Here is a 15289-nt window from a genome sequence, read left to right as displayed (position 1 = left end):
TGGATAAGTATGAGACTCTATCCTAGCCGAATTTGAGGAGGTGGGAGAGCTCTATAAATAGAACCCCTCACATATTGATCATCCCAAAAATGGGCAAATCTCTCTCTCTCCCTTTAATGGTGGCCTCCAACGTTTTCTAAAGAAGAAGCTAGTTTTTCGTGGAGATTCCATAGGTGGTAACCTCCATTGCTAGCCATTTTCAGTTCTTGGTTCTTGGTTCGTGAACAAAGGTTGCTTCCCGTTCGTGATTGGAACTTGACTCTAGCTAAGTTGAGAAGAAGAAGATCTTGAGTGTGCCAAGAACATCAGCTTCTCCGGTAGATCAAAGCTTGGAACTTCGAATTGAAAGCTGTGACCAAGGTACGATCTTCTATTTCCACTGCGCTACTTTATGCATGTGATATAGCATAATTGTATATATCGTAGGAATCATGCATGAGATATCGGTAAAAACCCTACATGAGATATCGATGGAAAATCCTCGTTTACCATGCTACCTGAAAAGGACTTGTTAAACGATAAGAATTACGAACTTTGGTCTAGGAAAGTTAGGCTAATTCTGGCAGATAGGAAGGTCATTGACGTAATAACTGAGACGTATGTAACCTACCGGAAGGAGGATTAACACAAGCTGCTTATACTGCTGCACTTAGGAAGTACAATGAGTATACAAGCAGAGACAATGTTGCCCAAATTGCCATACTTGGCACCATGAGGAATGACTTCATGATGCGGTATGATGGCCTTGGATCGACTAAAGAGCTATGGGAAGCAGTAAAGGCGGACCTTGGGGGTACGACTACTGCACAGCTGAGGAGGCTACAAATGAGCTTTGACAAATTTATCAAGCTACCTCATACCTCTATGACACAACATTGCACGGTGATGAGGAACATGGTTGTTGAGTTAGCCCAAGCAGGACAGGTCCTGTCAAATGAACAACAAATTCAAGCTGTCATTAGGTCTTTACCTAAAACTTGGGAACAATTTCATCTTAATTATCTTGACGCATGACGACAGTATCACAAACTTTGCACAGGTGCAAAGGAAATGTGAGCTTGAGGAACAAAGGCTTCTCAATGAAAAGCTTGTTATTCAAACTGAAGTAAATGTTGTCAACTCCAAAAAGAGGAAGGCTCCTTGGAACAAGAAAAGTGGAAAAGGGAAATGCAAGGAAAAGGCCAAGCCTGACCCACAGCAAAAGAAACCTAGGAAGTCGATAGACATGACTAGTGTTGAATGCTTCTGTTGTCATCAGATAGGACACTATGCTAGGGCATGTCCTTCTCCTGAGGTAAGTTTTACTTTAAGTACTGTCAATGTGTTAAGTACTGTCATGCTGTCTGATTCATCACAATATTGGATTGTAGATTCAGCAGCGATAGACCACATAAGCCGGGATAGGTCCCTGTTTGAAGATTTTCGGAAACTTCCACAAGGAACTCGGAGAGTCCAAATGGGAAACCAAAGTGTAGCTGATGTTTTGGGCACAGGCACTTGTAGGCTGGATTTTGCGAGTGGGAGATCCATCCTTATTGCAGAAGTACTCTTTGTACCCTCAATTAGGAGAAATCTTTTATCAGTTTTGAAATTACTTCAAGAATCCTATGTGTTTAATTTTTTTCCAGAACTCGCTTGAGATATTTTTGAATAACAGTTTGATAGGTCATGCTTATTTAATGGATTCTTTTATGACACACTTAGCACAAACTGAAGTTTTTATGTCTAAAATGGTTGGTTGCCAATTGTGGCATGCTAGACTAGGACATATTGGACACAGTAGGATAGACCGCTTAGCAAGGGGACGGTTGTTAGGTAACTTAACCTCTGTTAAAATGGAAACCTGTGAAAATTGTCTTGCTGGAAAGGCCACCAAGAAACCTTTTGGGAAAGCCCAAAGGGCAACTTATCCTTTACAACTTATTCACTCAGACATCTGTGGACCAATGAATATAACATCAAGGCATGGGGCTTTGTATTTCATTACCTTCACAGATGACTATACACGTTATGGGACCGTGTACTTGATGTCTCACAAATTAGACACCTTGGATGTTTTAAAAAGTACAATAACCTTGTTGATAATCAACTTGATAAGACAATAAAGGCCTTAAGAACTAACCGTGGACGTGAGTATCTTTCTGATGAGTTTAAGGAACTTTGTGAAAATAAAGGTATAGTTAGACAGCTAACTATTCCTTATACCCCCTCAAAGAGAATGGTGTCTCTCCTCGGAGGAATATAGAACCCTACTGGACATGGTTAGGTCTATGATGGCTCAGGCTAACTTGCCCATCTCATTTTGGGGTGATGCATTGTTATTAGCTGCGTACATACTTAACCTAGTTCCTTCAAAATATGTTGACAAAACACCCTATGAACTATGGACTGGTAGACAACCCATTTTGAACTACCTTAGACCATGGGGGTGTGCAGCCTTTGTCACTTCTCAAAATTGAGAATTTGGGAAGTTGAGTGTTCCTGGAAAGAAGTGTGTCTTTATAAGATACAGTGAGACTTCTAAGGGGTATATCTTCCTAAGGGAGGATACTCAAGGGCATGTCATAGAAATAGAAGCACGTAACGTCAGATTCTTAGAGGAGCAATACCCAATGAGGGGTGAGGTTGATAAGGATCTATGACTTTACGAAGTTGACAACCTTATAATTGCTGTTGAACAAGGCGAAGATGAAACTTTCATCAACCCTGATTCCAGTGACAATGACATTAGTCAACTGATTGGTCAATCCCAACCTCGTAAGAGTGTTAGAGGCCATATCCCCAAACGTCGGTTTGAGATTGAAGGGGAGATAAATATGACCAATGCACTTACAGAAATATCTGATGAACCTAAAACGTTTAAGGAGGCTATTTCTGGGGTCCAATACAAGTAAGTGGATGGAAGCTATGAAGAAAGAATTGGAGTCGATGAAGAAAAACAAAGTATGGGACTTAGTTGATCTACCTCCAAACAGGAGATCAATTAGGAACAGGTGTATTCTCAAAATCAAGAAAAATGCGGAAAGGAGCATAGACAAATTCAAAGCTAGGCTTGTTGCAAAAGGTTACACCCAAAAAGAAGGAATAAACTATGAGGACACCTTCTCACCATTAGTGAGATTTGCCTCCATACGTCTCCTCTTGTCAATGGTTGCCCACTTAGATTTAGAGCTTTACCATATGGATGTCAAAACTGCTTTTCTCAATAGAGAATTGCAAGAGGAAATCTATATGGATCAACCCACTGGTTTTTCAATCAAAGGTCAGGAACACAAAGTGTGTAAACTGAACAGATCCATATATGGTTTAAAACAAGCCTCTAGATAGTGGAATCTGAGATTCCATGAAGCTATGTTTTAAGACAAATTCGAAATGGTAAATGAGGACCATTGCGTATATGTCAAGACATCTAAAAATAGTTTTGTGATTCTATCTCTATATGTGGATGACATTTTGTTAGCAGGTAACAACAAGGCATTGATAAATTCCACTAAGGAGTGATTGTCATTAAACTTCGAAATGAAGGACATGGGTGAAGCTAGTTATATCTTAGGAGTTAAAATAACTCGGGATCGGACCAAACGCTTCTTGCATCAAGAAGGTTTTGGAAAGATTCAACATGATTGATTGCAAGCAAATGGATCTCCCAGTAAGTCTAGGAGAGTCTTTGAGTTCTAAAATGTCTCCCAAGTATCCCAACAAACTTCGTGTTATGAAAAATGTACCATACTCAAGCCGCAAAATGGAAGCCTTATGTATGCAATGTTGTGTACAAGGCCAGACATCTTCTATGCAGTTGGGTTAGTATCAAGGTTCTAAACAAATCCTGGGGTCGCACACTGGAATGCTGTCAAGAAGATAATGAGGTGTCTCAATGGCACCGTGGACTACTCACTTGTCTACCAAGAGAAAGATCTTAAGCTGATTGGGTACTCCGATTCCGACTGGGCTGGAGACCTTGATGAGAGGAAGTCAACTTCAGGATATACCTACATAATGAATGGAGGTGCTATATCTTGGAGCAGCAAGACGCAAACTTCCATAGCACTTTCAACTATGGAAGCTGAGTATATTGCATGTTGCTCTGCCACACAGGAGCCTGTATGGCTCAGACAATTCATCAAACACTTGTCAGTGTTCTCAAGAGCTGCTGAACTAGTTCACATCTGGACTAACAACATGGCTGCTCTTGCGTATGCTAAAGATCCAAAGTACCATGGAAGAACCAAGCATATAGAGTTAAAGTACCACTACGTACGACAAACGATACTGAAGAAGAAAGTGGTTCTACAACATATATTCACTGATCAGATGGTTGCAGATCCATTGACCAAACCTATTCCAAAGGAACTCTTCCTTGCACATGTAAAAATGCTTGGGTTAAAGAGGATGTGATTATGCTAAGAACACTTTGATAGTTTAATTAATAAATGTGCATTCTTTCCAGATCGATTGCATTCTCATTATATTGTTTATCATCTCATATGTATGTCAGTAGGGTTGACTGGTTCACTCACATGAACAGTCACTTCCATTTTAAACAATGGGAGTTTAGCTTGACAAGTCACTAAACCTTATGGGAAGGGTGGACCTAGTGCCGAGTCATGCCCCTTCTTATAATTGGATAAGAAGAAACAGGCTTCATAGGAAAGATTCTGTCTAAACCTACAAACGGTTGTTGCCAAGTGGGAGCAAAGTATCCTTGGAATTATCATTAGGGACGACAACATTTGCATGGTATTAGTGGACATACAGATATCTATTGTTGAGTAAACAAATTAGATACTATTGTCATGACATGTTTTCACACAACATGTGTATAGTTGACCACCTAAGAGCAAGAAAATAAATATCCCAAAAAATTCTTGCTATGTGAGCTCAATTGATAGGTTTTTTGTTTAAGACATATCGAATGGTACCCTCCTTGAACTTTTGACCTTGTCAAGAAAATAAGAGGACTACTCGTAACTTTGGTTTGCTCCCCACAAGCTCTTACTAAAAGGCTGACTGGATGCATACTGGGAAGTTGGTAGAACTCTGACGACAATGACTTGCGTGCAAAGGGTAAAAGAACTGAAGGTTTATTACACAATCACTGGGATTCTACCTGGCCAGGACAATTGATGATAATTGTGAATCATGTGATACATTTTTAACTTTATGGTGTGGACTCATAGGGATGAGTGATATTTGTCAAAGTGATGAAACAAACAGATCTTGGGGTATACACGCACTCTCCGGATATTAGGTTTCTAGATTCGTCTTCTTTAAGATCACTTTCATGGTAGATCATTGTGTCATGCTTTTCATTGAGACTTGCTACTTCACAGATATCATGATACGTGTGCTAAGGTCATTTGCCGTGTGAGACACTCGAATGGCTTAGCATTCTACTTAAACGCTTCTCTTAGAAACCTTCTTCGCCGTTGTGGGTGAGTGGAAGATGTTGGAAATAAGGCCGGGTCAGACCTGATATGGATAAATGCCCACCAAGATAAAGATAAACCACCGGGATAAGGATAACCACTAGGTATTGGGATGAGTATAGGACTATATCCTTAGCCGATTTTGGATAAGTATGGGACTCTATCCTCCTAGCCGAATTTGAGGAGGTGAGAGAGCTCACATAAATAGAACCCCCACCTCACATATTGATCATCCCAAAACCAAGAAAATCTCTCTCTCCCTTTAATGGTGGCCTCCAACGTTTTCTAAAGAAGAAGCTAGTTTTTTGTGGAGATTCCATAGGTGGTAACCTCCATTGCTAGCCATTGTCAGTTCTTGGTTCTTGGTTCGTGAACAAAGGTTGCTTCCCGTTCGTGGTTGGAACTTGACTCTAGCTAAGTTGAGAAGAAGAAGATCTTGAGTGTGCCAAGAACATCAGCTTCTTCGGTAGATCAAAGCTTGGAACTTCGAATTAAAAGTTGTGACCAAGGTACGATCTTCTATTTCCGTTATGCTACTTTATGCATGTGATATAGCGTAATTGTACATATCGTAGGAATCATACCTGAGATATCGGTAAAAACCCTACAGGAGTGGTATTGAAAATCTAATTTTCTTTTCAAAATCTTACTAAGTATCAATTGATACTGCTTTTAATTAGAGTGGTATCGAAAATCTAAGTTTCTTTTCAAATTCTTAGTAAGTATTAATCGATACTGCTTTTAATTGAAGTGGTATCGAAAATCTAATTTTCTTTTCAAAAACTTACCAAGTATCAATTGATACTGCTTTTAATTGGAGTGGTATCAAAAATCTAATTTTCTTTTCAAAATCTTACTAAGTATCAATTGATACTGCTTTTAATTGGAGTGGTATCGAAAATCTAATTTTCTTTTTAGATTTTTACTAAGAGTATCAAAAGCTATTAATAGATATATTACAAATATAAGCAAACGACAAGAAGCAAGAAGATCTATTTTCATAATTCAAAGGGAGTTTAAGAGAATGAGGCAAAGTAGACATATCATTGTATCAATATTACAAACTGGAGCAAATCATGAAGAAACAATTAGCTCGGGGTGGAGTCTTTGGTTCGATCTGGAACATTGCATCTGGCCTCGAGATCTAAGTCAACATCAGCAAGCATATCGATTCCCTCTAGAGTGGAAGGATCAAGACAAAATGAGTCAAGAATGAGAGTTGGGGTAGCCACAGCCTCAGTGGGATTAATTGTGTTCACAACATCATCATTGGTGTCTTTCTCAGTCTCGGTAGCCTTGGTATCAGCCTCGACAACTTTCTTGTCAATATTGATGGCAGCTTCAGAAGGAATATCATTCTCATCATCAGAATTAAGGTTATACTGATCAATAACATCTGCAGGAAGGTATTGTTTGAAACTCTTCATGGTATAAACACAATAATTCATATTGTTATTAGCTTCAACCAGTTCGAGATCGGCCTTAGCTATTTGGGCCACGAGATCAGTTTTTTCTTTCTTAAAATTAGTTCTTTCTTTCTTGAGTTTTTCTTCCATCTCTACATAAGAGCGCCTCAGTCCATCAATCAATGTGGCATTCTCATCAACAAAAGTCTTCAGATTGGCATTAACAATTTGTCGAGCTGTTTCGGAAGCACCTAGTTTTGTGATGGTGAGACCATGTTTTCTTTTTTCTTCTTCAAAAGAGTGTTTGAGTTGTTCTTTGTCCTTCTTCAATTTGTCATTATCTTCCTTAAAAAGGCGGAGGGAAGTCATATCGTTCTCAAACTGACTGACAGCAGCAACTTTAGCTTGAAATCAAGAATACAGCAGCAGATGGATGCATTATAAATAATAGTCAAACAGTCATAAGAGTAAGGTCAAAGGTATATACTTACTTTTTTGAACGAAGAACACAAAATTTGAAATCGTTCAGTAATTGGAATTTCAGCCATCGTTGATCGATCTCGAGGAAGAATCGTGTTCAAAATGAGAGCTTCTCCGAGTCTAGGTGTCAGAGGATCAGAAAATAGAGAAGAAAATTTTAGAACCCTCTTCTTATTGCGGAGGATAAAATCGGCCACAAAAACTTCAGATGAAGAAGAAGGAGCATGAACAGTTGATGGAGTAGTGGTATATATGAACAGTGCTGGAATAACTAAAGATTTCAATAACACAGAAGCAGGTGCAGTAGAGGTGGTAGTTTTCACAGTCTTAGATACCTTCATAGTTTGTAACACTTCAATGGTACAAGGTTGTTTTCTTTTCTTTTGATGAGGGCCAGTATCGACATGTTTTTCTTTAGAAGGAGTTGGAGCCAGGGGAGCCTGGGAGGAACTATCTCCTGTTGATTTTTTCAAGTTCAGAAACTTGCTAGTTAATTTATCTTGGCCACGAGGGATGCGAGATGCCATATATGTGTACAATAAGCAGTGATGATCAAACATATCTTGCAAAAATGGATAATTATAGAAGTCTTGAACTTCTTGTTTGATTTTGGGAAAAAAAATCTTCAGTCATAATAAAACCATTAATTATATAATCAAAATAACATCGAGGAGTGTTATCAGGCAATTCAGAAGAATCAAAAGTTTTTCTAAATCCTTTTTCATAAGAACAAGGCCGTAATGAACATAGAGCAGCTTGGGAAGGTGCAACAGTTTGGGGAGGTGAAGGATCTTGACCTCTAAGCACATTACTCTTAAAGGTATATAAAGGAGCAACATAACTGTCGACATCTTGTAAGACGACATTCGAGACTGGATTTCCATATTTATCAGCACCAATTCTAGCAGTTATTTCTTCATCAGTGCCTTTCAGAAACACCATTACTCTAGTAGACTCTCCACGACCTCTCGAAGTGGCAGGTCTTAGTACTGAAACAATGGCACAAGTGTAGGCCAATCAAATAAAAGGTCCGAGATGGAGTGTCAAAAACTTTTTAGAGATGGGGTCACAGTTAATGTATCTCCAAGATTAAAAACACGATGTACCAAGGAAGGAACACCGATAGATGCGAATGACTCCCAATGACCATATATGATGAGAGGATAGAGTGGCCATCTAAAGTCACTATCTCGATTCACTCTTATGATGCCCTATCGGTTACTTTGTTTCTTGGGATAAAAATAGCCACTAGGCTCAGTTGAACTGTTTTTGGATTTTTTAGTACGTTCGATAAAGGCATAATGGGTCTGAATATCGATAAGCCGAATTTTTTGGGATCTCCGCATATCGGGTAAAAGATGCGCATTATAGTAGTTACAAATGTACATCAATCTCCAAAAATTGCCCGTGCCTTGGCCAGGAGAGATGGTCAAATGGTTCAGTACCTCTCGATCGAGGTCAGTCAAAGGGAGTCGCAAACTAGCAGCTAGTTGCCCAACAGTGATGATGATTGACTGGGCATCACCACTTTGGCATCTAATACCTTTCCTACATCCAGCATAGTGTTGAAGAGTGATAGTATCGGGTATCTGATATGCAACTCTAACTACTTCTAAGATGGGTCTTTTTGGGAAGTGAGGATTCAAACCACCACTCCATATACTGTTATCCTCCATAATTTCACGCTCCAATTCCGAGGTCACAATCTCAAAAGGGTGGCATGCTAGGTCATCAACAAGAAATGTTGGGCGCCATGCTGGTTCATCAGTTTCAGTCCTTTGTGATTTTGAGGTTGAGGAAGAAGAACTGGTTCTATCTTCAGACTTGATACCTTCATTCGACATGTCGGTATTACTAGAAACAATAAATTTTTTATTAGAATTATATTCTTTATCAATACTGCTATCGCTATACTCAGTACAATTGTATAGTATATTATTTATTATACACGTATCGAGGTTTCGTGGTGACAGTGACAGGGTTCGAGGTGACGGTGTTTGTCTCAAAAGCATACGTTCTTGACGTTGAAGCCAGGATCGTTTCGAGATGGTTCGCCTAAAATTAACACAAAATTTTCTTCTAAGCCATACTAAAATAGATCAAAATATATAGTTTAGAAATCTAGTTAGATAGTGGTTGTACAGATAAAACGTTCAAGTTCAAACCCTAACCCTAACCCTAGACCTCTTAGTTTGAGAAGAGGAACAGACGCGAAGTTGGGTATGAAAAAATAGAAATAAAAGTAGTTTAATAATTTTGCATGACTAACTCAATTTGCAGGGACTTTCAGGTACTTTAAAAATCTGTCAGCAAGTAAGAACAAACCAAAGCTTTTGGAAGATTTGGTTAATGGAGGTGGGGTTTTGATGTTTAAGTTTTGCAAATAATTTAAAAGAGAGAAAGGAACAGCAAGTTGTATATACTTGCGATATGGGCCCGACTTTTCATTTCCGAACAGTAATCGTTTGAGTTTTTGAATTTCAATTTTGTAAATCTGTTTGTTTCGCGATCGATTCTCAAAACATTCAAATTTTCGAGGTTTGAAATTTGAAAATTTCGAGAGGGGGCCATGTCATGGGTAAATATCGTTAGGCCGATATTTCAGCCCGTAATATCATAACTAACTCGAAATGTGTGGTTAGTGTTTGTATGTTGCAGGTTCAAGCGGGAAAAAGAGGAGGAAGAAGAAAATAGACACGTGTCAGGAAGTTATTGGGTAAGACTACAACTGGAACACTATATAAAGACCGGAAAGAGAAATAAAGATTCATTCTAGAAAAACTTGTAAAACCAGAGCAATAGAGAGATAGTTTGAGCGACTTTGTAACCGCCATTACTGATGAATACAAAAGCTTAAGTTTTACTTCTTCTTGATTCTCAATTCAATCCAAACCTATTCAATCCATAACTAATCTTTGAAGAAGAACTTGAATACATCTCCTTTGCTTATATTGAAGAAGAGAGAACGTGTCAAGGTTCAGTAAATAGAATGGAACTCATAATCGAATGTTGTATGTAGCCAATTAGTTTTCTAAGTAGTGCATGCATAAGCTTTTTTTATTCGATAAAAACTAATAACGAACTTGTACATAAATTGTTCTAACAGCAAAAAAGTTGTTCTACCATCAACACTATCTCTTCTTCCATCTCCAACAAAAACGGTTCTATCGACATCAAAATCTCCCTTGTTCCCATTAACAATACTAGTTTTATATTTTTACTTACATATTACAAAAGGTGTTATACCAACTCCGTTTAAATATTTGCAGATTTGGTTGCATTGACCAAGATTTGGATACTAATCATAGACATTTTGAGCTGAATAGTTTAATTAATCCAACTTTCCTTACCGAAACAAAACCCTAACTCTGATCATTCCTAAAATCTCATTAGTTCAATTTATTTCCCTCATTACAATAACATTTCTAGTTCAATTTATTTCCCTTAATTACAACAATATTCCCAAAGTGCCAATCGATCCTATATTTGAACAACAACTTATTTTATTGAAAAAATATCAACGCAACTTCTTAAGTCTATCAAATCCCGTATCTTAAACCATACCGTGAAGTTTGAGATTGATTCGTCCCACTTTGAAGTCGCCAATCAAATTCGTATAGCTTTTACGGCGGTTTTGTTCAATGAACTTATTGTATAGGACATTTTAGCTCCTATTTCCATGATTCCCAACCACTTGGCATTGTTCTGTAGCAGAAGCTTTTGGTATAGAGTTTCTAACAACGAACCATACTCATTGAAAAGGGGTTTTTGAGGTTAGTTGTTTATTTTGAACGATGTTAATTAAACCTCTCATAGAGAACTTTATAAATATTGGGAAATATAAAAGAAAATCTATTAGGCAAACTAAAAATCGTGACCTAGGACTTTTGGTGTTAAAGATAGCATATTTAAAAGTTCTTGCTTGCAATGGTCTTTTTTCCGCCGAGCGGGAAGGACATGATCATCCTGGTATGAGACTTTGCGAAAGACTTGCGGATTACTGCGAATTATTGGTGCTTTATCAAGTTTTACTTGTAAGTGTAAGTCATTACAACCATATCTAGTAAATTCGCGTTTAATACCCGTTTTATACACATTTTATATATTTTTACGTATAATATGAATAATAAGGCGAATGTTTCAAATCTAGGGATTAATACACGAATTCTATGATCCAGGCTTATAATTGCCGAATAATAAAGTCCGTATTTTTTAAATGAAAAAAAAACATACTATAAAAGGTATGATGCAACTTCAAAATAGAAAGTTTTGAAAATCCACTTAAATTAGAACCTTCCATACCTAAAGAATATCGAAGAACTAAAGTGTTAGCAAGTAAATATAAATAAAAAATTGAGTTATGTATGTGTAGTTAATGAGTAATTCTGACAAATTATTACATTCTAAACTTGTAAAGTTGTAATGCAGTAAAGTATATCCGTTTTTTTTCGTATTATATGCGTATAAAAGACAAATTGTATGTTTGGCGTTTTTTTTCTTTTTTTGGCCAAATTTTTAAACATATTATTATTCAAAATTTTGAATTTTTGACGAATAAGTTCCGTATGGAATTTTTGCCGTCCGCAAATTTACTAGCTATGATTACAACTAGCTAAAAAAACTCATATTCAATTATTATTATTTTTTTAATTTGGTTGAATTTTTTATATCTCCCAAACTAAGCAGTTAAAATCAGTATTCATAAATAATCGGTATTCATAAATAATCGGTCTAAGGACGATATGCGATTAATCGGCGGTTAATCGGTTTTATATTATTATATACATATTTAATTTTTATTTTGCAAAAATAAATACATATTTAATTTTTATACTACGAAATATAGAATGAGTAGCAAAACATATCACTTGCTTACCCACTTCCCAGACAAAAACACTTACTGAGTTGCTGACCATTTCAAGCTGTTTTTTTTTTTCTAAAAAGTCAACACACAAAGTTAAGGAGAGAATACACTACACACGTAACAAAGACCATCCTTTTCTTCCCCATTTTGTTCTTCCTGCAACTCTGCAAGTGCATGTAACATCAATATGCTCGCCCCACCAATTCAACTTCAACTTCATCGTCTAAACTCTACACTTCTACTGCATGTATAAATGAAACAAGTTGATTGAGATAATGTTTATCAAAACATATAAGTGGAGGTAAATTCCAATTTCCAGTTTTGTTAACATTTGAAATTCTAAACGACATCCAAATCTTGTTGACTCACCTTCGGGCACATCTTTGGTTTCAACAACCACTTTAGCAACATCTTTCCGTGGTTTTTGTATTTTTTCAGGATTGAAGATGGTACGGAGGGGTTAAAAATTATTGGTTCCGATATTATCGGTGACTTTTTATTCTCATTTGTGCGAGAAATTGGTTTTTCTCGGTTGTCTCGGCCGAATAAATCGCCAGCGGAGTAATAACTGAGAAATCGGTATAAAAACGTATCGCTTAACTCCCGATATATTAATCGCTGATTAATCGGCGATTTAATCCGATATTAACTGCTTAGCTCCCAGATCACAATGTGTGGCTTTGGGTTGTTGTGTACATGGACCAAAATATCGCCGATATATCCGATATATTGCCGATATATATCGGTATTTTGGTACACCGATATCGATATTTCCGACATATATCCACCGAATATAGAACCATTTTTTTTCCAATATAAAACTTTATATCGCCGATATAATCGATATATCCGATATTTACGATATATATCGGTTGACTTTTTTACCATTTTTTAATATAAATCCGATATTTCCAATATATTTCCGATATATTTCTGATATTTTCGATATTATATGTCCGATATTTCCGATATTTTAAATAGTTTGGAATGGTCACCAAAATAATAGATATATCCGATATATTCAATATATATCGGTTTTTGGGTACACTGATATATTGATCGATATCGATATTTTGGGCCTTGGTTGTGTATATATGATTTTGACATTTTTCTTTTAAGTTGGTTGAAGCCTATACTCTATACATCTCTTTAGTTTATAGCTCATTTAAATTTTAAAGTTGTGTCACGATTATTTGGGCTTTACTACTTTTCACCTTTATCAATTATGAGACAAAAGAATAGAGAATGTGGCAAGGTTCAATAAATAAAATGAAACTCATTATCGAATGCAGTATCAGGTACCAATCAGTTTTTTAAGTAGTGCATAAGCTCTTTTTTTTCGATAAAAACCAATTAATTACTAAACAATACATAAGCTTTGAATCCTTCGGTTAACAAAAACTTGAAAAATGATGTGTACCATTCAAGTCTTCAACTATTTGCTATATTGCGTTACTTTTTTTAGGACTCTAAAAGTAAAATTTGATTTAGTTTCTTTTATCTATAACTTATTTTTTCTCTATGAATAATACATATGAATACAAACAAAAAATAAGATTAACAGTGTAACCTACCACATTTCCTTCTCCAATCTATTCAATCTTGGGCGTATTTTCTTTGGAAACAACTTTTACATGTGCACACTAAAAATGACACATTTTTCTTAACATAAAAGAGTTATATATTGTGTTCCATTTCCACGGTGAAATTACGTACGCCAAAATCAACTACTAAGTTTTTTTGTTAATTGTGATCGAGTGTTTAGGCTTACTAAGAAGGTAAGCAGCACTAACATCTACACTTTTAAATACATATAACCTCATTGCCTTCTGTCATATTATAGGGTCTTTATATTCTTAGTATCACGGATTATTGATGTGGTTAAAGCTGGTTGTTTAAGGCAAAGAGTCTTTGAGCTACAAACTACTCAACATAAATGAAGTTCGTGGATCTGACGAAGACGACCCAGATTTTTTTTAATCTTTTGTTCATCACTTTAATATATATATATATATATATATATATAGGGGCTGGTTAAACGAACTCCATCTACTGTGACTCCAATCTAACGCCAAATCCTAATCGTCCAATTGTAAACTATCCAACGCACGAGATTTATTTTTTGGACCCAAATAATTCTAGCAGGGACAGTTTCGGTATTGAAGAAAAAACTCAAAAAACCACTACGCACTCATCTTTCCCAACTCTCTTCTCATCTCCATCTCAACAGGCCGACAAATAAACTTCCCAACTCCGACTTCTTTTGGAGCACCACTAAAGTCGTCTTCAAACTCTTCATTGTAGGTGCGACAGTAAGTTTTTGATTTGAAGTTTTTGACAGTAAGTCTTCAAACTCTTCATCGTAAGTAAAAGCATTTTTTGATTTCAAGCTTTCAAACACACTTCGTAAGGTGCGACAGTAAGTTTGTTAATTCAAATGACTTATTTTGTTTTAGTGCTCTCATTTGTAATGGTTGTTTCATCTCTACTGGTTGGGCTATACCCTGGAGTTCCTTATCAAGATGGGCGTTGGAGTCTTATTTGGGGAAAGCATTTGTATTGTACTTACATGAACTTGGATATGAATATGAAGTGGCACAAAGTAACACCACATGGATTTTGGACATATATAGGGAACACAGTATGCGCTTGATCAAATGTCGTGAGTGATTTTTATAGAGTTTTTACTTATTTGCAAAGTTGAGATTGTTTTCTTTGATGTTTTTTTAGTTGGTGGATCTTTAGCTCAAATGGCATAGCACTTTGGAGACATCCAAAGATGATGGTGGTTCAAATCCACCAAGATCTTTTAATTAGTAACAAAAATTTAACAAGATTGGTGTTGGAATGATTTAAATTTTTTGTCCAAGATTTAGTAATGTGTGGGAATGGTGGTGTTGGAATATAGTTGCTAGCGTCGTCGTGTTGCAATTGGTAATCTTATGACTAATAATGTGGCTTAGATAATGCGTTAAACACTCGAACAACCTGGAAAAACGCTTGGTAATGAGGATATTCTCATTTACCTAACCCGGGAATCCAGTTCAAACCATACTTGATTTGTTTTTGTACAATGTTTCTTAAATAGCACAAGTTATAAATGAACTGTGACA

The sequence above is a fragment of the Coptis chinensis genome, chromosome 6 (genome assembly GCF_015680905.1).
Source record: "Coptis chinensis isolate HL-2020 chromosome 6, ASM1568090v1, whole genome shotgun sequence".
In the NCBI taxonomy this organism is placed as follows: Eukaryota; Viridiplantae; Streptophyta; class Magnoliopsida; order Ranunculales; family Ranunculaceae; genus Coptis; species Coptis chinensis.
Note: the sequence above shows the minus strand (reverse complement) of the source record.